Source organism: Phyllobates terribilis, unplaced genomic scaffold (assembly GCF_046119375.1).
Source record: "Phyllobates terribilis strain yellow unplaced genomic scaffold, ASM4611937v1 Scaffold_10__3_contigs__length_209671492, whole genome shotgun sequence".
NCBI lineage: Eukaryota > Metazoa > Chordata > Amphibia > Anura > Dendrobatidae > Phyllobates > Phyllobates terribilis.
In genome coordinates, this window is record NW_027362770.1 from 84,160,878 (window position 1) to 84,184,423 (window position 23,546).

Genomic DNA, 23,546 nt, shown 5'->3' on the forward strand with positions numbered 1-23,546 from the left:
GCTGAGCCACCAGCTCTAGTGATGTAAAAGGGAGACTTTTGTTATTGTGTAGTATGGTGAGGACATCTGCAGAAAACAAAAAACACAGTATGTATGCAGTGTGTGAACACGGCCTTACAGATACAAGAAAGCCGGATGTCGTATAGTGAAGCTACATAAAGATGAGAAAGTTCTGGCGGCTCCGACTGTGAATGAGGAACAAAAAATAATCCACAGGTCCCAACTAGAGATGAGCAGGACGCACAGATGACGGCGTGCTGCCCGGACTAATCAAAAGCCGCCGGGGACGCTGGAAGGTAAGAGCTTCACGGCCTCCTGTTCAGCCGCCAGGTAGCCCTGAACTGGACACTGGACCAGAGACCCAGGAATCCATCCAGTCATCTCTAGTCCCAACTGTCCCGGATATAGAGGACAGCCCCAGATTTGGGTCTACACCCTGCAGTTTCGAGCGTCTGCTGAATGTCATCCACTACCACCGCCCCTCTGACAACTCCTCTTGTCAGGGGAGAAAGAAATGGTAAATGAGCGTGGATTGGGGTGTGGCCAAAATTTGCTGCAACGCGCGCTGCATGATCTGTCCCTTTTTCTGTCCCTCAAAAGTTGGGAGGTATGTATTCATGAGGAAGGGGAATCACCTGCCTATTAGTTCTTCGACCCTTAGTAAAAAATTTAAATAATTCTGGACACCCCATTTAAGCCTACCCAGTCTTTTTTGTGTGCCCCCCAAAAAATAATGCCCCTAATGAAGCCCCTTAGTGTTCACACCAAATGTAATAGCTCTTTTATGGCTTCAATGAAGTATAACACCCCAAAGATACTAATGGCCCCCTACAGACTGTATGATGCCTCCACAGTGATCTCCACGCAATGATGCCCCCACATGAGGATTCCCCTAGCGCCCCGACAAAATTATACCTGCTCCACAGTGTAATGCCCCCATAGTCCACCACCGCACTTTATAATTCCCTCAGTGACCACACACATATAATGCCTCATGTGCCCCCACACAATGATACCCCCCACACAGTATAAGACCCCCACACAATGAGACCTACCACACAGTATAAGGCCGCCACAGTCCCCACACACATTATGATGTCACCTACACTTTATGTCCTCAAGGCCCCTCAAATAATGATGCCCCTACAGTCCTACCCCACACAATATAATGCCCCTCATTCCCCCACCAATCTATTACCAGCGCAGGAGTCTTGATGAAATGAGGCCATTAGGCCTCCTGCTCCAAACCTCAGGCGACAGAGGTAAAGATGCAGGTACAATTGAAATCCGGACATGCACCCTTCTTCAGGACTGCCCTACAATCATAGGACTGTCCAGAGAGAAACCGGATGATTGGAGGCATGCATTTTGGAGTCATGTAGCAGGAAAGACACTCAAAAAATACATCTGCAATGATCAGCTCTATAGACTGAACGGTTAAATATGGTTGTGACGCGCCCCCTGGGCCAGTGCTGTTTGGGGAATACCCGGAGCCGGATCAGATGGGGGTTGTAGTCTCCGAGTGGCGGCGACCCGGTCCGTGCCCAGGGTGTCAAACTCAGTGTGTGGCAGTCTTTACAGATGTTATTAGTTGTTCTTAGTGTCGACTACGCCACCCGTTGAATTGCGGTCAAAAGGCCGCCGCTGCAGCAGGGTCCGCTGAGGCTGGTGGTATGTGTGCAGCTGTGGTAGTATAACCCCCAACGGGAGGGGTATAGCCTCAGGGGGTCAGATGTGGAGGATGGTGGTTGTAGAGGTGCAGTGTGGATGGTAAGAAGACTCAGAGTCGGGCTGTGCAGTTCAGGGTTTTTACTTACTGCTGTTCTTTTGGTCACTCTGGCCTTGAGTGACCGCCCGAGCCGCGCTGCGTCCACCAGGTCCTGGACTCGGCCAACCCCCAAGCAATTCTGGAGCGTGGTCCTGAGCTCTCTTTCTGACTCTCCTTTCTACTGGCCGTTCCCACCAGGGGTCCACTTATGTCCGGCTCCCTCGGGTCTCCTGTTGGTTGAACCTTCTTTGGCTTCCCTGACCCTATGCTCGGTGTGCCTTCCTAGTGGACTTGGTGAGGGTCGTGGCAGATCCTGCCCACGACCTCCGGTTCCTGGCTAAGGTGTGTTTTGCCTCTGCCAGCTTGGGATCCGGTACCCCTGCGTGCCAACCCTTCACCCTGCTGTTCTGATTCTGGGTTCTTGGGGTTCCTTCTTCTTCCCCTCTGGGTCCTTCTCTTCTCCTCTCTCTCTTCTTTCTGCAGGCTCTCCTGGACTTCTCTACAAAAGACCAACTCTCTACAAAAGACTGACCCTGATCTAAGATGGTGCCCACCTTATATACTCCCTCTATGTGTGAGCTCAGGTGACCAGCACCCAATGAGCTCCTAGCCTTACCCAGACTGCTCCCCCTATCTGCCCCTACACTACTGGGATGTTCCACCCCCCTCCCACTCCAGCCAGGGACACACACTGTCGTACCTGCACATATACACTGGTGGGAGTACCGTCGATCTGTCCCCCGGAAATGGGATGTATGTAGTGTATGCAGCCTACTGAGCTCAGTTCCACACTCCATCCTTACCCGGGAGTGGAATACCACACCTCTGGCTTGAGGTGTAATACCCCTGTAGCAGCCGAATCCTCAGGGTGCTACATTCCCCCCTGGTAAATCACAGCACGTCCTCGGGCTGTAAGAGAATAAAACATCCAAAAACATACAATTTTTTTTTTTTTTTTTTTTTCATGAAACATCAACATATAAAACATATCAAACATTATATATACATTAGCAGCAATTCACACTTTGTCCCAACGGGGAACATATTTTAAATCAGCAACAGTTCTGATACCCCGACGGGTAACTATATACAGTCTCTCTCTACCGTACTTTAATGACGGCGTCCTCCTGCTCCTTCTTTGTATTCTTCAGACCCGTCCGGGTCCTCTTGCTCCTCCTCACACCGCAGCTCCTCCTCCGTCAGCAGGTGTACATGGAGGGCGTAGGGTCCTTTGGCACACTTGTGCCGGGTGAACGTGACCTCGTCCCCTACATATAGGTCACGACCTCTGTGTCCCTCCGGCAGATGGCTTTCTACATCTCTGCGGGTGACAAAGACGTCGCCGGGGGTGTGATGGTCTCTTATGAAGCCCCACCCATGCTGCAGGTTGAACTTAATCACAGTCCCGGTGGTACGGGGACCATGAGCTGCACGGGGGTTCCTCCTGGTCCTGCTCTTCTGCCCTGCGCTCTGTTCCTGCAGCCGCTGCTCACGGACCCGCCTCTCTCTCCGTTCTTGCTCGAAGACTGCCAATTGTTGGCGGCAGCACTCCACTCGCTCCGCTGCGGCTGCCCGTGTTTCTTGAGTGAACCCCATGAGGTCTCCTCCGGTGGGGTCCCACTCGAACTGCGCCTCTTCCAGCGGGAGCGGGGTTCTCCTGACGGGCTTCGGAGCCGGAATCAGGGGCTCGCACAGGGGCCTTGCTCTTTGGAGTTCCAGTTGGTAGTACTCCTGGGGCCATATAAAAGGCTCCCCATCCGGGCACGTATGCTGGGCAAATAGATCTTCACCCAGGTGCGGCACTCGAGATGTTGAGGGCGCGGTGATGGTAGCGGCGCCCGGGTTGACCAGGCCTTGCGACCAGGCTTGGGGCACCTTAAAGGAAAAGGGCACCGTAAGGACTGCGGCGCCCGGGGTTACTCGGCCCTGCAACCAGGCCGGTGGCTCCGCGGAGGTAGGGGGCGCTGTTGGAATTGCGGCGCCCGGGGGCACTGGGCCTTGCGACCAGGCCGGTGGTATTTCCTGCTTTGCCGCGCTCAGGGTTGAGGCGCGTGACGTCACAGGGGTCGCGGCCGCGGCTTCTACTTGAGGCCTAGTCTGGAGCGGTGACGATGCAGCGACGGGCACGGCAGGGGGAATTTCGGGCTCTGCTACGGGGAGCTGGGGCAGGCTCACGGTTTCTCGGGTCGGGGTAGTGACGTCCCCATTACCTGCCTCCGTCCGTTCCGCTCCCTTCTCGGCGCCGTCTCCGGCCTTCACTCCTCCTGCACCATCCTCAGAGGCGGTCTGTCTCCTCGTCTCGGGTGGCGTGCTCCGCTGACGGGTTCCGGTCTGCTGGGCCATCTCTCGACTCCACTCCGCCAGCGTGTCTCGCTGCACCTGGGCCATCCTCCGTGCGAGGCCCTCCAGCACGGTCCGTGCACACTCCCGGTCTCGGGGGAGCTGTGCCAGGATCTCCACCAGACCTAGTGGGGTGGTTGCTTGCAGCAGGCTCCTGACCACAGGGTCGGTGCTGCCTGACTCTCCTTCCATCTCCGGGTCTGCTTTCTCCATACTCCTCTCCAGACTTCTTGTCTCTGGGTGCGCTCTCTCCAATCTGCTCCAGGCTGCACCCATCTTCGCTCTTTTGTTCTGTCTCCTCCCTCTTTGGGGATGGTCCCGGGGCAACTTGGTGATTGTCAGCTCCAGGAGCAGTTCCTTCACGCTGATGGACACTTCCAGCATCACAGTCCCTGTTGGTGGGGGCGGTTTCCGCTTTTGGCGCCATTCCTCGACCTGGCCCACGATGGGAGGTGGCCTCTTGCCACCCTCTGGCACGCCCATAATGGCGTCCGCTCTTCCAAGGCGGGAAATCTTCTGGAAATGGCGGGAAAAAGCTGCAAATGGCGGACAACCGGCGGGAAACGACCTGTGATGGGGTCCGATGGCGGGGACCCTCCGGAACCGGCGGGAGACTTCTTTTTGAGGTAAAGGTGAACTTTTCTTCAGGCACGCAGTACCCGGTTGTCGCGGGCACGAAATCCTGCCGACTACGCCAAAGTTGACGCGCCCCCTGGGCCAGTGCTGTTTGGGGAATACCCGGAGCCGGATCAGATGGGGGTTGTAGTCTCCGAGTGGCGGCGACCCGGTCCGTGCCCAGGGTGTCAAACTCAGTGTGTGGCAGTCTTTACAGATGTTATTAGTTGTTCTTAGTGTCGACTACGCCACCCGTTGAATTGCGGTCAAAAGGCCGCCGCTGCAGCAGGGTCCGCTGAGGCTGGTGGTATGTGTGCAGCTGTGGTAGTATAACCCCCAACGGGAGGGGTATAGCCTCAGGGGGTCAGATGTGGAGGATGGTGGTTGTAGAGGTGCAGTGTGGATGGTAAGAAGACTCAGAGTCGGGCTGTGCAGTTCAGGGTTTTTACTTACTGCTGTTCTTTTGGTCACTCTGGCCTTGAGTGACCGCCCGAGCCGCGCTGCGTCCACTAGGTCCTGGACTCGGCCAACCCCCAAGCAATTCTGGAGCGTGGTCCTGAGCTCTCTTTCTGACTCTCCTTTCTACTGGCCGTTCCCACCAGGGGTCCACTTATGTCCGGCTCCCTCGGGTCTCCTGTTGGTTGAACCTTCTTTGGCTTCCCTGACCCTATGCTCGGTGTGCCTTCCTAGTGGACTTGGTGAGGGTCGTGGCAGATCCTGCCCACGACCTCCGGTTCCTGGCTAAGGTGTGTTTTGCCTCTGCCAGCTTGGGATCCGGTACCCCTGCGTGCCAACCCTTCACCCTGCTGTTCTGATTCTGGGTTCTTGGGGTTCCTTCTTCTTCCCCTCTGGGTCCTTCTCTTCTCCTCTCTCTCTTCTTTCTGCAGGCTCTCCTGGACTTCTCTACAAAAGACCAACTCTCTACAAAAGACTGACCCTGATCTAAGATGGTGCCCACCTTATATACTCCCTCTATGTGTGAGCTCAGGTGACCAGCACCCAATGAGCTCCTAGCCTTACCCAGACTGCTCCCCCTATCTGCCCCTACACTACTGGGATGTTCCACCCCCCTCCCACTCCAGCCAGGGACACACACTGTCGTACCTGCACATATACACTGGTGGGAGTACCGTCGATCTGTCCCCCGGAAATGGGATGTATGTAGTGTATGCAGCCTACTGAGCTCAGTTCCACACTCCATCCTTACCCGGGAGTGGAATACCACACCTCTGGCTTGAGGTGTAATACCCCTGTAGCAGCCGAATCCTCAGGGTGCTACAGTTGCACATTTTAGGTATTGGTGATTACACTGAAAGAGCAGGTTACTATGAGGCCTCCATCCTCCCGTCTTGTGAGGAACACATGGGTCAAGTGGCAGAAGTAGTTCTTCATAGCAGGCAAGTGAGGACCTACAGCAAGCGTGACCTATACTAGATAAGTCCGAGTGTGGCCAGACCTGAGGGTCAAAATGAAGACCGGCCGGGCTGGGACACATTATCGAAAAAAAACTATTATTCACATAGAGCAGGATCTCAGATACTTGAAAACCAAAAAACAAACTAAATCTCTAAAATGTAACTTTTATTAATATTTTAAAAGCATGCGGACTCACAACAAGACATGTAAAATATCCCCGTGTGGATTGGTCACATTGCATAAGGGTATCTACATATATATTTAGGTAGTTTAGATTAAAGATGTCCTTAATAATCCTTGTCAGTCACACTACCCTATTGCAAAATATGTATTATCTAATAATATAACGCCCTCGATAAATATATATACTCCCGAATACCCTAAAGAACAAACTACCAGTAGTACAAATATAAAGAGAATAAAGCCATAAAACAATAATATACAGTATATACCACCATAATAAGCGATTTAAATATAAAAAGAAACACGGTGTCTCAAAAAATCACACATGATTGGTTCCAAAGGACAAACGTGGGGTCAGATGAAGCTACAGAAGGTCAACTGTGCATTGAGTCCTTTAGAGACTCCAACCAATATATCCAACATGTTCCTCATTGCAGTATTTTCTTGTCCCAATCTCCCTTTCTATCTGGTGGTTTGATAACTTCTATGACACAAAATGAAATACATCCCACATCACCACCATGTTCAAGATTTACATGCCATGGCACTGCCGAAAAACCATACAGTCCAGCTAGTACTAGTACAGACGGGACTTGATATTATGGGCACTTATTTTAACCTTTTCTAGATGTCATGGTAGCCTCTTCTAAAAAGAACTAATTTGGGTTGAGATGCAAACGATCTCCAGATCTGCCATTATTGGTTCAAAATAAATAATACGATGCATCGGAGATAAGAAAATAACACACAGCCAGTGTCTGTCAGTGTACAATTCATGTCTGCCCTCAAATCTCAAGCAACAAGTATTTTATTACACCCCCAGGAGAAAGGGGAATGACTAATACATTACCTAAGAAAGTATTTTAATTGGGAATAACAAAGTCGTAAATTATGGATCCTGCAGAAGTCCTTGAACTGGCTCCTTCCAATTAACTATACTTTTTAAAACTAAGTGTCATACTAGGTATCGAAAGAACCCAGCACATGCCGATGGGAAAAGGGGGAAAGCCCAGTAACTAGGGAAAGGGAGAGTGGAGACCCCTAAGAAGATCTAACAACACTCTGACTCCCCTATCGTCTCTAAATAGGTTCCGCACCCATCGCCGAGCAGGATACCTTAGCCCTGGCTGACCCTAGAGCTACGTCCTAGCTAGGGAGGGGGAAGGGTGAGCACTAGTCAGCGCCAATGCAACTAAAGACAAACAAGGGAAACAGACAAGGGGATACACTTAGCTTTGAGAAGACACCAGAGAGATCACGACCACAATCCACAAAGAAACTCCAAGGAGAATCTAGCTGACCAGACCTGAACAGAGAAACTGAGTGCATTTAAAGATCCAGCATGGGTGCATCAATTAGCAGCAGAAGATGGAGATCACAACTGGGTCCTAGAGAGGGAAAAATGGTGAAAGGATCAAGAAGGTGTCTGCAAGGCCAAGTGTAGCGACCTTCTACGGCCGGATCCAGAATGACTGTCTGTGAGACCTGACACACTAGTGACACAAACAAGGAAAACTTTAACACAAAGACACCTCTATATCAGAGACAATGCCCTATGTTATTGCTTTTATCAACACTTATAAAGCTAATACTAAAATACAAAATGATCAAAGATATATAGGTAGATTTAATTGTCTAAATAATAATCAAAGCAAAGTATAAATATTTACCATAAGATAGTGATGGTCCAATTAGAGATGTAATATTATTCCGGTGGTTTCTGACTCTCAGAAAAATATTTGCCGGGCCCCAGTCCAGTGTCTATTTTGGTAGTCCATGGCCACCAAAGTACAGCCGTCCAAAACTCCACACACCTACCAAAATCCCTGGCTGTGATATTTGATTAGCCAGTCCTGTGAGCTTCAACGATGACGTATAATCGAATGAAGAGCCTGGGATTCTGCACCGCAGGTTTAGTAGTGTCTGGTCTTGGTATTGCAGCTCCATTCACCTGTATATGTCAAAGCCACAAGAACAGTCACTAATGATACAATGACGCTCAACAGGTGCACTGAGTTAGGCCTGCCCAAAATAGCATTGATAGCATAGATAGGTCATCAATTTTAAAGAATGGGATTATGAACAATCCAATATGGTTGCCTGTCCTGTACCTTGCAATATTCTTTCTACTTCCCAGGCAGGGGCTTATATAGAAACTATAGCAGAAGTCCTATTCGGGCTCTCCATAAACAAAAAAAATTATAATAATAATAATAATATTCGGTAGGGTCACAGAAGAGCAGATCTCACAACTTTGTAGGACTTACAAAGTCATTTTCCCCCTATTGAAACCCATAGATTCCCCATTCATTGCCCCCATAAAGTATGATGCCAACAAAAGTGTCCCCAGACACAGTATGATACCCCCATGGTGAATTCCTCCACATGTGCAGTATAATGACCCTACTACACCCCACCTCAACTCCACCGGCAAAGTATGGTGATCCCAACACAGTATAATGCCCCAACTGTGACCCCCACACAGCTCTCCGTGCACTATGATGGGCCTACAAACAGTATAATGGCCCGCAGTAGCGATCCAAACAGTATAATGGCCCCCTCACCTCTCTACACAGTATTATGATGGCCCCAACACAGCCCTTCACACTGTATAGTGGCTCCCACTAGCCCTGAAAACAGTATAATGGCCATAAAAACACAGCCAGGCAGAATAATGACGCCCATAAAGCCCTCCACAAAGTATGATGGACCCCACACAAACCTTCAAGCTGTACAATTGACTGCATATGATATAATGGCCCCACATAACCCTCCATATAGTATAATATCCTCCACATAGCCCTCCAAATAGTATAATAGCCCCCACATAGTAGAATGGCTCTCACATAGTCCTTCACTTATTATAATGTCCCCCACATAGTCCTTCATACAGAATAATGGTCCCCACATAGTCCTCCATACAGTATATTGGGCCCACATAGTCCTCCATACAGTATAATGGCCCCACATAGTCCTCCATACAGAATAATGGTCCCCACATAGTCCTCCATACAGTATAATGGTCCCACATAGTCCATCATACAGAATAATGGTCCCCACATAGTCCTCCATACAGTATAATGGGCCCTACATAGTCCTCCATACAGTATAATGGGCCCCACATAGTCCTTCATACAGTATAATGGCCCCACATAGTCCTCCATACATTATAATGGGCCCACATGGTCCTCCATACAGAATAATGGCCCCACATAGTCCTCCATACAGAATAATGGTCCCCACATAGTCCTCCATACAGCATGATGGGCCCCACATAGTCCTCCATACAGTATAATGGCCCCACATAGTCCTCCATACAGTATAATGGGCCCATATAGTCCTCCATACAGTATAATGGGCCCCACATAGTCCTCCATATAGTATAATGGCCCCACATAGTCCTCCATACAGTATAATAGGCCCACATAGTCCTCCATACAGTATAATGGCCCCACATAGTCCTCCATACAGAATAATAGTCCCCACATAGTCCTCCATACAGTATAATGGCCCCACATAGTCCTGCATACAGTATAGTGGGCCTACATAGTCCTCCATACAGTATAATGGCCCTACATAGTCCTCCATACAGAATAATAGTCCCCACATAGTCCTCCATACAGTATGATGGGCCCCACATAGTCCTCCATACAGTATAATGGGCCCACATAGTCCTCCATACAGTATAATGGCCCCACATAGTCCTCCATACAGAATAATAGTCCCCACATAGTCCTCCACACAGTATGATGGGCCCCACATAGTCCTCCATACAGTATAATGGGCCCACATAGTCCTCCATACAGTATAATGAGCCCCACATAGTCATCCATGCAGTATAATGGGCCCACATAGTACTCCATACAGTATGATGGGCCCCACATAGTCCTCCATACAGTATAATGGGCCCCACATAGTCCTCCATACAGTATGATGAGCCCCACATAGTCCTCCATACAGTATAATGGGCCCCACATAGTCCTCCACACAGTATAATGGGCCCACATAGTCCTTCATACAGTATAATGAGCCCCACATAGTCATCCATACAGTATAATGGGCCCATATAGTCCTCCATAGAGTATGATGGGCCCCACATAGTCCTCCATACAGTATAATGGGCCCCACATAGTTCTCCATACAGTATGATGAGCCCCACATAGTCCTCCATACAGTATAATGGGCCACACATAGTCCTCCATACAGTATAATGGGCCCACATAGTCCTCCATACAGTATAATGAGCCCCACATAGTCCTCCATACAGTATAATGAGCCCCACATAGTCCTCCATGCAGTATAATGGGTCCCACATAGTCCTCCATACAGTATAATGGGCCCCACATAGTCCTCCATAGAGTATAATGAGCCCACATAGTCCTCCATACAGTATAATGGGCCCACAGAGTCCTCCATACAGTATAATGGGCCCACATAGTCCTCCATACAGCATAATGGGCCTCACATAATCCTCTACAGTATAATGGCCCCACACAGTCCTCCATACAGTATAATGGACCCAAATAGTCCTCCATACAGAATAATGGGCCCCACAAAGTCCTCCATACAGTATAATGGGCCCACATAGTCCTCCATACAGTATAATGGGCCCCACATAGTCCTCCATACAGTATAATGGGCCCCACATAGTCCTCCATACAGTATGATGGGCCCCACATAGTCCTCCATACAGTATAATGGTCCCCACATAGTCCTCCATACAGTATGATGAGCCCCACATAGTCCTCCATATAGTATAATGGGCCCCACATAGTCCTCCATACAGTATGATGGGCCCCACATAGTCCTCCATACAGTATGATGGGCCCCACATAGTCCTCTATAGAGTATAATGGTCCCCACATAGTCCTCCATACAGTATAATGAGCCCCACATAGTCCTCCATACAGTTTAATGGGCCCCACATCGTCCTCCATACAGTATAATGGGCCCCACATAGCCCTCCATACAGTATAATTGGCCCACATAGTCCTCCATACAGTATAATGGGCCGACATAGTCCTCCATACAGTATAATGGGTCCACATTGTCCTCCATACAGTATAATGGGCCCCACATAGTCCTCCATATAGTATAATGGCCCCACATAGTCCTCCATACAGTATAATGGGCCCACATAGTCCTCCATACAGTATAATGGGCCCCACATAGTCCTCAATACAGTATAATGGGCCCCACATAGTCCTCCAAACAGTAAAACGGGCCTCATAGTCCTCTATACAGTATAATGGGCCCCACATAGTTCTCCATACAGTATAATGGGCCCACATAGTCCTACATACAGTATAATGAGCCCCACATAGTCTTCCATACAGTATAATGAGCCCCACATAGTCCTCCATACAGTATAATGGGCCCACATAGTCCTTCATACAGTATAATGAGCCCACATAGTCCTCCATACAGTATAATGGGCCCCACATAGTCCTCCATACAGTGTAATGGGCCCCACATAATCCTCCATACAGTATAATGGCCCCACAAAGTCCACCATACAGTATAATGGGCCCACATAGTTCTCCATACAGTACAATGGGCCCACATAGTCCTCCATACAGTTTAATGGGCCCACATAGTCCTCCATACAGTATAATGGGCCCCACATAGTCCTCCATACAGTATAATTAGCCCCACATAGTCCTCCATATAGTATGATGGGCCACACATAGTCCTCCATACAGTATAATGGTCCCCACATAGTCCTCCATACAGTATGATGGGCCCCACATAGTCCTCCATACAGTATAATGGTCCCCACATAGTCCTCCATACAGTATGATGAGCCCCACAATAGTCCTCCATATAGTATAATGGGCCCCACATAGTCCTCCATACAGTATAATGGGCCCCACATAGTCCTCCAAACAGTATGATGGGCCCCCACATAGTCCTCCATACAGTATAATGGTCCCCACATAGTCCTCAATACAGTATAATGAGCCCAACATAGTCCTCCATACAGTATAATGGGACCACTTAGTCCTCCATACAGTATAATGAGCCCCACATAGTCCTCCATAAAGAATAATGGGCCCACATAGTCCTTCATACAGTATAATGAGCCCCACATAATCCTCCATACAGTGTAATGGGCCCCACATAGTCCTCCATACAGTATAATGAGCCCCACATAGTCCTCCATACAGAATAATGGGCCCACATAGTCATCCATACAGTATAATGAGCCCACATAGTGCTCCATACAGTATAATGAGCCCCACATAGTCCTCCATACAGTATATTGGGCCCCACATAGTCCTCCATACAGTATAATGGGCCCACATAGTCCTCCATACAGTATAATGGGACCACTTAGTCCTCCATACAGTACAATGAGCCCCACATAGTCCTCCATAAAGAATAATGGGCCCACATAGTCCTTCATACAGTATAATGAGCCCCACATAATCCTCCATACAGTGTAATGGGCCCCACATAGTCCTCCATACAGTATAATGAGCCCCACATAGTCCTCCATACAGAATAATGGGCCCACATAGTCCTCCATACAGTATAATGAGCCCACATAGTGCTCCATACAGTATAATGAGCCCCACATAGTCCTCCATACAGTATATTGGGCCCCACATAGTCCTCCATACAGTATATTGGGCCCCACATAGTCCTCCATACAGTATAATGGGCCCACATAGTCCTCCATACAGTATAATGGGCCCCACATAGTCCTCCATACAGTATAATGGGCCTACATAGTCCTCCATACAGTATAATGGGCCCCACATAGTCCTCCATACAGTATAATGGGCCCCACATAGTCCTCCATACAGTATAATGGGCCCCACATAGTCCTCCATACAGTATGATGGGCCCCACATAGTCCTCCATACAGTATAATGGTCCCCACATAGTCCTCCATACAGTATAGTGAGCCCCACATAGTCCTCCATACAATATAATGGGCCCCACATAGTCCTCCATACAGTATCATGGGTCCCACATAGTCCTCCATACAGTATAATGAGCCCACATAGTCCTCCATACAGTGTAATGGGCACACATAGTCCTCCATACAGTATAATGGGCCTACATAGTTCTACATACAGTATAATGACCCCACATAGTCCTCCATACAGTATAATGGACCCACATAGTCCTCCATACAGTATAATGGGCCCACATAGTCCTCCATACAGTATAATGGGCCCCACATAGTCCTCCATATAGTATAATGGGCCCCACATAGTCCTCCATACAGTATAATGGGCCCCACATAGTCCTCCATACAGTATAATGGCCAACAGAGCCCTCCATACAGTATAATGAGCCCACATAGTCCTCCATACAATATAATGAGCCCCACATAGTCCTCCATACAGTATAATGGGCCCCACATAGTCCTCCATACAGTAAAATGGCCTCACATAGTCCTCCATACAGTATAATGGGCCCCACATAGTCCTCCATACAGTATAATGGGCCCCACATACTCCTCCATACAGTATAATGGGCCCACATAGTCCTCCATACAGCATAATGGGCCCACATAGTCCTCCATACAGTATAATGAGCCCACATAGTCCTCAATACAGTATACTGGGCCCCACATAGTCCTTCATACAGTATAATGGCCTCACATAGTCCTCCATACAGTATAATGGGCCCCACATAGTCCTCCATACAGTATAATGAGCCCCACATAGTCCTCCATACAGTATATTGGGCCTCACATAGTCCTCCATACAGTATAATGGGCCCACATAGTCCTCCATGCAGTATAATGGGCCTCATAGTCCTCTATACAGTATAATGTGCCCCACATAGTCCTCCATACAGTATAATGAGCCCCACATAGTCCTCCGTACAGTATAATGGGCCCCTCATAGTCCTCCATACAGTATAATGGGCCCCACATAGTCCTCCATACAGTATAATGGGCCTCATAGTCCTCTATACAATATAATGGGCCCCACATAGTTCTCCACACAGTATAATGGGCCCACATAGTCCTCCATACAGTATAATGAGCCCCACATAGTCCTCCATACAGTATAATGGGCCCACATAGTCCTCCATACAGTATAATGAGCCCACAATTTTCCTCCATACAGTATAATGAGCCCCACATAGTCCTCCATACAGTATAATGGGCCCACATAGTCCTCCATACAGTATAATGAGCCCACATAGTCCTCCATACAGTATAATGGGCCCAACATAGTCCTCCATACAGTATAATGGGCCCCAAATAATCCTCCATACAGTATAATGGCCCCACATAGTCCTCCATACAGTATAATGGGCCCACATAGTCCTCCATACAGTGTAATGGGCTCACATAGTCCTCCATACAGTATAATGGGCCCACATAGTCCTCCATACAGTATAATGGGCCCACATAGTCCTCCATACAGAATAATGGGCCCACATAGTCCTCCATACAGTATAATGGGCCCCACATAGTCCTCCATACAGTATAATGGTCCCCACATAGTCCTCCATACAGTATAATGAGCCCACATAGTCCTCCATACAGAATAATGGGCCCACATAGTCCTCCATACAGTATAATGGGCCCCACATAGTCCTCCATACAGTATAATGGTCCCCACATAGTCCTCCATACAGTATAATGAGCCCCACATAGTCCTCCATAGAGTATAATGGGCCCACATAGTCCTCCATACAGTATAATGGGCCCACATAGTCCTCCATACAGTATAATGAGCCCCACATAGTCCTCCATAAAGAATAATGGGCCCACATAGTCCTCCATACAGTATAATGGGCCCCACATAGTCCTCCATACAGTATAATGGGCCCACATAGTCCTCCATACAGTATAATGGGCCCCACATAGTCCTCTACACAGTTTAATGAGCCCCACATAGTTCTCCATACAGTATAATGAGCCCACATAGTCCTCCATACAGAATAATGGGCCCACATAGTCCTCCATACAGTATAATGAGCCCACATAGTGCTCCGTACAGTATAATGGGCCCCACATAGTCGTCCATACAGTATAATGAGCCCCAAGTAGTCCTCCATACAGTATATTGGGCCCCACATAGTCCTCCTTACAGTATAGTGGGCCCACATAGTCCTCCATACAGTAAAATGGGCCCCACATAGTCCTCCATACAGTATAATGGGCCCACAAAGTCCTCCATACAGTATAATGGGCCCCACATAGTCCTCCATACAGTATAATGGCCCCACATACTCCTCCATACAGTATAATGAGCCCACATAGTCCTCCGTACAGTATAATGGCCCTATATAGTCATCCATACAGTATAATGGGCCCCACATAGCCCTCCATACAGTATAATCAGCCCACATAGTCCTCGATACAGTATAATGGGCCCCACATAGTCCTCCATACAGTATAATGGCCCCACATAGTCCTCCATACAGTATAATGGGCCCACATAGTCCTCCAAATATATTTATTGCATTTGTTTCTTGCACTCAATGCACACAAGGGCCGGGCCTTCCTTCCTGTGAGCTGGGTATTAGGTTTATGTAGCTTCCTATCCCTGTGTCCATAGTCGGCCCCGCTCCTGCTCGGCCCTCATTCACATTGAGGTCTTTTTTTTAATACCAGAGATTAGAACTGTTCTGATTGGGTACTTTTATGTGTGCCCACCTTGTCGTGGTGGGATGGCTTTTATGCTTCTTTTTTTATCAAAAATGGTGTGAACTATTGCTTTTACTTACAGCATGGTATAGGCTCATTTCGTTTATGTTAGGTTTTGCCTTATGACCAGTGTGAACGTGCGCCTACACGCTGCATGTATACCAACTCCAGCTCATTGCTTTAGGTTGGCTGCAGCGCCACAGACTAGACGGTCCCTCTCTCTTGGCGGCAGAGGAGCGAGTTACCACTGCGCCGCTATTAGGCCTTAGGTCTGGGTTCACACTACGCTTATTGCGCATGTCAGGGGCTCCATTAGAGTCCACTTCAGTAAGAGGGATGTTACCAGACTCATCGTCAGAAAGCATCTGCTCTAGCAGGTCTGCGGGCTGAGCCCGGAAAATAAGCCCCGCCCTCTGACATGTAGAAGACTACAATTCCCAGCAGTCATAGCGTGCCGCACTTCCGCTTCCGCTCGCAGGTCAGAGGGAAAGGTGGCGGTGTTCTCCAGTCAGTGTCAGTCAAGGAGACTCCTGGGATTCGCAGGTGCTGGGCGTTATGGTGCTGACAGGTGTGGGCTCGTGCAGGGCCGGGCAATGACGGTCGGGTGAGAGGGCTCCGTGACGTCATGTCATTGCCCCGTCCACACTGGCAGCAGCCGGGACTCGCTCATCCCAATAGCATTTTTTTTTGTACTATGTTTATTGGCTGTGAATTATAACACTACTATGATATATATACATATATATATATATATATATATATATATATATATATATATAGTTAAAAAGAATATATCTGTATATGCAAAATTTCTACTATATAATCGGCTTATCCCGTCTGTCCGTCCAGGAAATCCCGCATCGCAGATTGGTCCGGCCGCGGCCAATCAGCGACGCGGGATTTCAGAACAAGATGGCGGCCGTTAGCGGCTCATCTGCCGCATGGAGGTCAGCGGCGATCTCCTGGCTTAGCGCCGGTCATCTCCCGGCTACTCGCAGCAGAAGTACCCCGACCGGCAGCCTCGCTCCCCGGTCCTCCCTTCACACTTGCCGTCGGGAGATTAGCGGGCCCTAGCCGCTGATCTCCCGACGGTAGCCGCATGGAGGTCAGCGGCAATCTCCTGGCTTAGCGCCGGTCATCTCCCGGCGGCTCGCAGCGGAAGTACCCGCACAGGCAGCGCCGCTCCCCGGTCCTCACTAACACGGTTCGCTATTTGCGGCTGCAGCCAAGGGGTCTCCTGTTTCGCGTTCCACGGTGAGTGATGGGCTGTGGGCGGGGTTATCCCCCATCCTGTCACACCCGACATCCACCGCACGCGCATTCATTGACAGAGCGAGCGGTGGATGCTGGGTGTGACACGATGGGGGATAACCCCGCCCACAGACCATCATTCACCGTGGTACGCGGAACAGTAGACCCCTGGCTGCAACCGCAAATAGTCGTGATGTAAGCGGAAGCAGGAGCCAGCTGCAGGCGGGGGAATTACGTGCTGGCTGTGCGTGGTCAGCGATGTTGTCACAAGCAGTATTGACAACATGACATAATTGCAAAATTCATTAGGGGCCCCGGGGGGATACTTTGGGGGGTTAATTTAAAGTAGTGCACAACCCATTTAAACACTGCTTCGCTGATTAGTCGCGCTCGGTCGGCCGCATACATATTCTAGAATACCCGATGCTTTAGAATCGGGCCACCATCTAGTATATATATATTATACAAAAAGAACAAGGAAAAGTGATTTTATGTGTGTACAAAGTTATTTTTTAATCCTATATATTTACATTTATTTTTCTTATGTGTGTAATATATATACACATATATACATAATAATACACGCATATATATAATATATATATTATACATATATCTAGAAAAATAATACACACACTTGTATATATAGATAATATACCCACATATAAATAATACACACATATATATATATAGATATATGTGTATTATTTATATGTATGTGTGTGTATGTATTTATATATATATATATATATATATATATATATATATATATATATATTACACACGCACACATTATATAAGATTATTATTTCTCAACCATATATTTTCTGATATCTATCTATCTGTATATATATATATATATATATATATATATATACATACAGTTATGTGAAAAAGTTTGGGCACCCCTATTAATCTTAAGCTTAATGTTTTCTAAAAATTGGTGTTTTTGCAACAGCTATTTCAGTTTGATATATCTAATAACTGTTGGACACAGTAATGTTTCTGCCTTGAAATGAGGTTTATTGTACTAACAGAAAATGTGCAATCTGCATTCAAACAAAATTTGACAGGTGCATAAGTATGGGCACCCTTATCATTTTCTTGTTTTAAATACTCCTACCTACTTTTTACTGACTTACTAAAGCACTTTTTTTGGTTTTGTAACCTCATTGAGCTTTGAACTTCATAGCCAGGTGTATGCAATCATGAGAAAAGCTACTTAAAGTGGCCACTTGCAAGTTGTTCTCCTGTTTGAATCTCCTCTGAAGAGTGGCATCATGGGCTCCTCAAAACAACTGTCAAATGATCTGAAAACAAACATTATTCAACATAGTTGTTCAGGGGAAGGATACAAAAAGCTGTCTCAGAGATTTAACCTGTCAGTTTCCACTGTGAGGAGCATAGTAAGGAAATGGAAGAACACAGGGACAGTTCTTGTTAAGGCCAGAAGTGGCAGGCCAAGAAAAACATCAGAGAGGCAGAGAAGAAGAATGGTGAGATCAGTCAAGGACAATCCTCAGACCACCTCCAGAGAGCTGCAGCATCAACTTGCTGCAGATGGTGTCACTGTGCATCGGTCAACTATATAACGCACTTTGCAGAAGGAGAAGCTGTATGGGAGAGTGATGCGAAAGAAGCCGCTTCTGCAAGCACGCCACAAACAGAGTCGGCTGAGGTATGCAAAAGCACATTTGGAGAAGCCAATTTATTTTTGGAAGAAGGTCCTGTGGACTGATGAAACCAAGATTGAGTTGTTTGGTCATACAAAAAGGCGTTATGCATGGCGGCAAAAAAACACAGCATTCCAAGAAAAACACTTGCTACCCACAGTAAAATTTGGTGGAGGTTCCATCATGCTTTGGGGCTGTGTGGCCAATGCCGGCACCGGGAATCTTGTTAAAGTTGAGGGAGGCATGGATTCCACTCAGTATCAGCAGATTCTTGACAATAATGTTAAAGAATCAGTGATAAAGTTGAAGTTACGCAGGGGATAGATCTTTCAGCAAGACAATGATCCAAAACACAGCTCCAAATCTACTCAGGCATTCATGCAGAGGAACAATTACAATGTTCTGGAATGGCCATCCCAGTCCCCAGACCTGAATATCATTGAACATCTGTGGGATCATTTGAAGAGGGCTGTCCATGCTCGGCGACCATCAAACTTAACTGAACTGGAATTGTTTTGTAAAGAGGAATGGTCAAAAATACCTTCATCCAGGATCTCATTAAAAGCTACAGGAAGTGACTAGAGGCTGTTATTTTTGCAAAAGGAGGATCTACTAAATATTAATGTCACTTTCTGGTGAGGTGCCCATACTTATGCACCTGTCAAATTTTGTTTGAATGCAGATTGCACATTTTCTGTTAGTACAATAAACCTCATTTCAAGGCATAAACATTACTGTGTCCAACAGTTATTACATATATCAAACTGAAATAGCTGTTGCAAAAACACCAATTTTTAGAAAACATTAAGCTTAAGATTAATAGGGGTGCTCAAACTTTTTCATATAACTGTATATATATATATATATATATATATATATATATATATATATATATATATATAAATAAATAATCAGAAAATATATGGTTGAGAAATAATAATCATATGTGTAAATAATAATCATATGTGTAAATATATATATATATACAGTACAGACCAAAAGTTTGGACACACCTTCTCATTTAAAGATTTTTCTGTATTTTCATGACTATGAAAATTGTACATTCACACTGAAGGCATCAAAACTATGATTAAACACATGTGGAATTATATACTTAACAAAAAAGTGTGAAACAACTGAAAATATTTTTTGCTTTGATGACTGCTTTGCACGCTCTTGGCATTCTCTTGATGAGCTTCAAGAGGTAGTCACCGGAAATGGTCTTCCAACAATCTTGAAGGAGTTCCCAGAGATGCTTAGCACTTGTTGGCACTTTTGCCTTCACTCTGCGGTCCAGCTCACCCCAAACCATCTCGATTGGGTTCAGGTCTGGTGACTGTGGAGGCCAGGTCATCTGGCGTAGCACCCCATCACTCTCCTTCTTAGTCAAATAGCCCTTACACAGCCTGGAGGTGTGTTTGGGGTCATTGTCCTGTTGAAAAAGAAATGATGGTCCAACTAAACGCAAACCGGATGGAATAGCATGCTGCTGCAAGATGCTGTGGTAGCCATGCTGGATCAGTATGCCTTCAATTTTGAATAAATCCCCAACAGTGTCACTAGCAAAGCACCCCCACACCATCACACCTCCTCCTCCATGCTTCATGGTGGGAACCAGGCATGTAGAGTCTATCCGTTCACCTTTTCTGCATCACACAAAGACACGGTGGTTGGAACGAAAGATCTCAAATTTGGACTTATCAGACCAAAGCACAGATTTCCACTGGTCTAATGTCCATTCCTTGTGTTCTTTAGCCCAAACAAGTCTCTTCTGCTTGTTGCCTGTCCTTAGCAGTGGTTTCCTAGCAGCTATTTTACCATGAAGGCCTGCTGCACAAAGTCTCCTCTTAACAGTTGTTGTAGAGATGTGTCTGCTGCTAGAACTCTGTGTGGCATTGACCTGGTCTCTAATCTGAGCTGCTGCTAACCTGAGATTTCTGAGGCTGTTGACTCGGATAAACTTATCCTCAGAAGCAGAGGTGACTCTTGGTCTTCCTTTCCTGGGGTGGTCCTCATGTGAGCCAGTTTCTTTGTAGTGCTTGATGGTTTTTGCAACTTCACTTGGGGACACTTTCAAAGTTTGCCCAATTTTTCGCACTGACTGACCTTCATTTCTTAAAGTAATGATAGCCACTCGTTTTTCTTTACTTAGCTGCTTTTTTCTTGCCATAATACAAATTCTAACAGTCTATTCAGTAGGACTATCAGCTGTGTATCCCCCAGACTTCTGCACAACACAACTGATGGTCCCAACCCCATTTATAAGGCAAGAAATCCCACTTATTAAACCTGACAGAGCACACCTGTGAAGTGAAAACCATTTCCGGTGACTACCTCTTGAAGCTCATCAAGAGAATGCCAAGAGTGTGCAAAGCAGTCATCAAAGCAAAAGGTGGCTACTTTGAAGAACCTAGAATATAAGACATATTTTCAGTTGTTTCACACTTTTTTGTTAAGTATATAATTCCACATGTGTTAATTCATAGTTTTGATGCCTTCAGTGTGAATGTACAATTTTTTCTGTCACCCATGACGGCACAACGAGAGAGGGGATCCGCCCTTCAAGGACAGGAAACCTTCAAGATAAAAAGGGCGGCGCCTCTCCCCGCTTCAGTGGTTTCCTGTCCTTGATGGGGGACCTTTCTTCTCGTCGGCATGACTCTCAGGGGGGCAATGTCTCTGTTGGGATCCCTCACCTCCTGCATCCCCGCAGTACCCTGGGCCCAATATCATTCAAGAGAGTTCCAATGGGACGTACTAAGAAACTAAGTGATCCTGAGGGGACATCTAGAAAGCAGGCTAATTCTCCGCCAGAATGTGATTCAGTCTCGGTATTGGTGGTTGGAGACAAGCATGTTCCAGACAGGCGTTTCTTGGGTTCCCCAATTCACCAGGGTGATTACTACAGACGCCAGCCCCAGGGGGTGGGGGGCGCACTTGGACAACCACCCGATACAGGGGACTTAGTCACAGGAGGAGAGTCTGGAGTACTCCAATTTGTGGGAGTTACGGGCGGTAGAGAAAGCACTGATCAGCTTCTTGCCCCTATTAGGAGGTCATCGCGTGAAGATTCTGTCCGACAACCAGGTTGCGGTGGCTTATGTGAACCACCAGAGGGGAACCCGTTCAAGGTCACTAATGCAGGTTGCGGGGAGAATATTTTCGCTGGTGGAGGGAAAAGTTCTCTCGTTAAGGGCCCTTCATATCACAGGAGAGGACAACATGAAGGCAGACTTTCTAAGTCGCAGGCCATTTTTGCAGGGAGAATGGGCTTTAAATCTCTCGATCTTCCGCCAGCTAGTGGCCATGTGGGGGTCTCCAGAGGTCGACCTGTTTGCAACCCGTCAGAACAGCAAGGCAAAGAAGTTCTGCTCACTGAATCCCTTAGAGAACCCGCTAGTAGTAGACGCCTTCCAGTGCAGGTGGGATTTCAGTCTGGCCTATGCCTTTCCCCCAACGTACCTAATTCCAGCGGTGTTGAGAAAAATTCGGGAGGATCAGGCTCGAGTGGTCCTCATAGCCCCCTTCTGGCCCAAGAGGCCGTGGTTTTTCTGGCTAAGAAGCATGTCCATCACGAACCCCTGGATTCTTCCAGAGATTCCCGACCTTCTTGCTCAAGGGCCTATATTCCATCCTCAGGTGAAAGAATTGCACTTATCGGCCTGGAACTTGAGAGGTCGTTGCTAGAGGGTCGGGGTTTTTCATCAAATCTAGTCACTACTCTTCTAAAGAGTAGGAAGCCAGTCACTACTAAGACCTACAGTAGAGTCTGGAAGAAGTTTTTGTCATCATCTCAGGGAGTTTCCCTGGGGGGGGGGGTCCCATTACAGCCATTTTAGAATTTCTTCAAAAGGGGCTAGAAAAGGGTCTAGCAGTGAGCACCTTAAAGATCCAAATCTCTGCCTTGGGAGCCTTATACAGTTATAATCAGGCCGGTAACAAGTGGATTTCCAGGTTCGTGAGGGCATGTAGTAGAGCCAAATCCAGTCCCTACAGTAAGAGTCCCTTCTTGGGATTTAAACTTGGTGCTAAACGCATTAACAGGTTCTCCCTTTGAGCCCCTTAGCTCAGTGTCCATACAACTACGTACCCTAAAAACAATACTTCTGGTGGCCTTAACATCAGCACGGAGGGTTAGTGAGTTACAGGCTTTGTCGGCAGATCCACCTTTTACCCTAGTACTAGACGATAGGGTAGTTTTGAGACCAGACCCTGCTTTCCTCCCTAAAGTGGTTTCTAGGTTTCATATGTCTCAGGAGATAGCCCTACCATCCTTCTGTCCAGAACCCAAAAATAGCAAGGAGGAAAGGTTTCATACCTTGGATGTCAGGAGATGCCTTATACATTATTTAGCATTCACAAGCTCATGGAGGAAGGATAGGTCTCTCTTTATCTCCTTCCAGGGCTCCCGAAAGGGATTGAGGGTCTCAAAAGGCACTCTGTCAAGGTGGATCCGGGAAGCCATTGTGAGGGCCTACATGGGGTCAGGCAGAGATCCCCCTGACAATTTGAAAGCCCACTCTACTCGGGGCATGGCTGCTTCCTGGGCAGAAAGGGCGGACGTGCCCATTGAGCAAATATGTAAGGCGGCCACATGGTCATCTCCGTCCACTTTCTATAACCACTATAGACTTGACCTTTCTGCCTCCTCTGATCTCACGTTTGGGAGAAGGGTTCT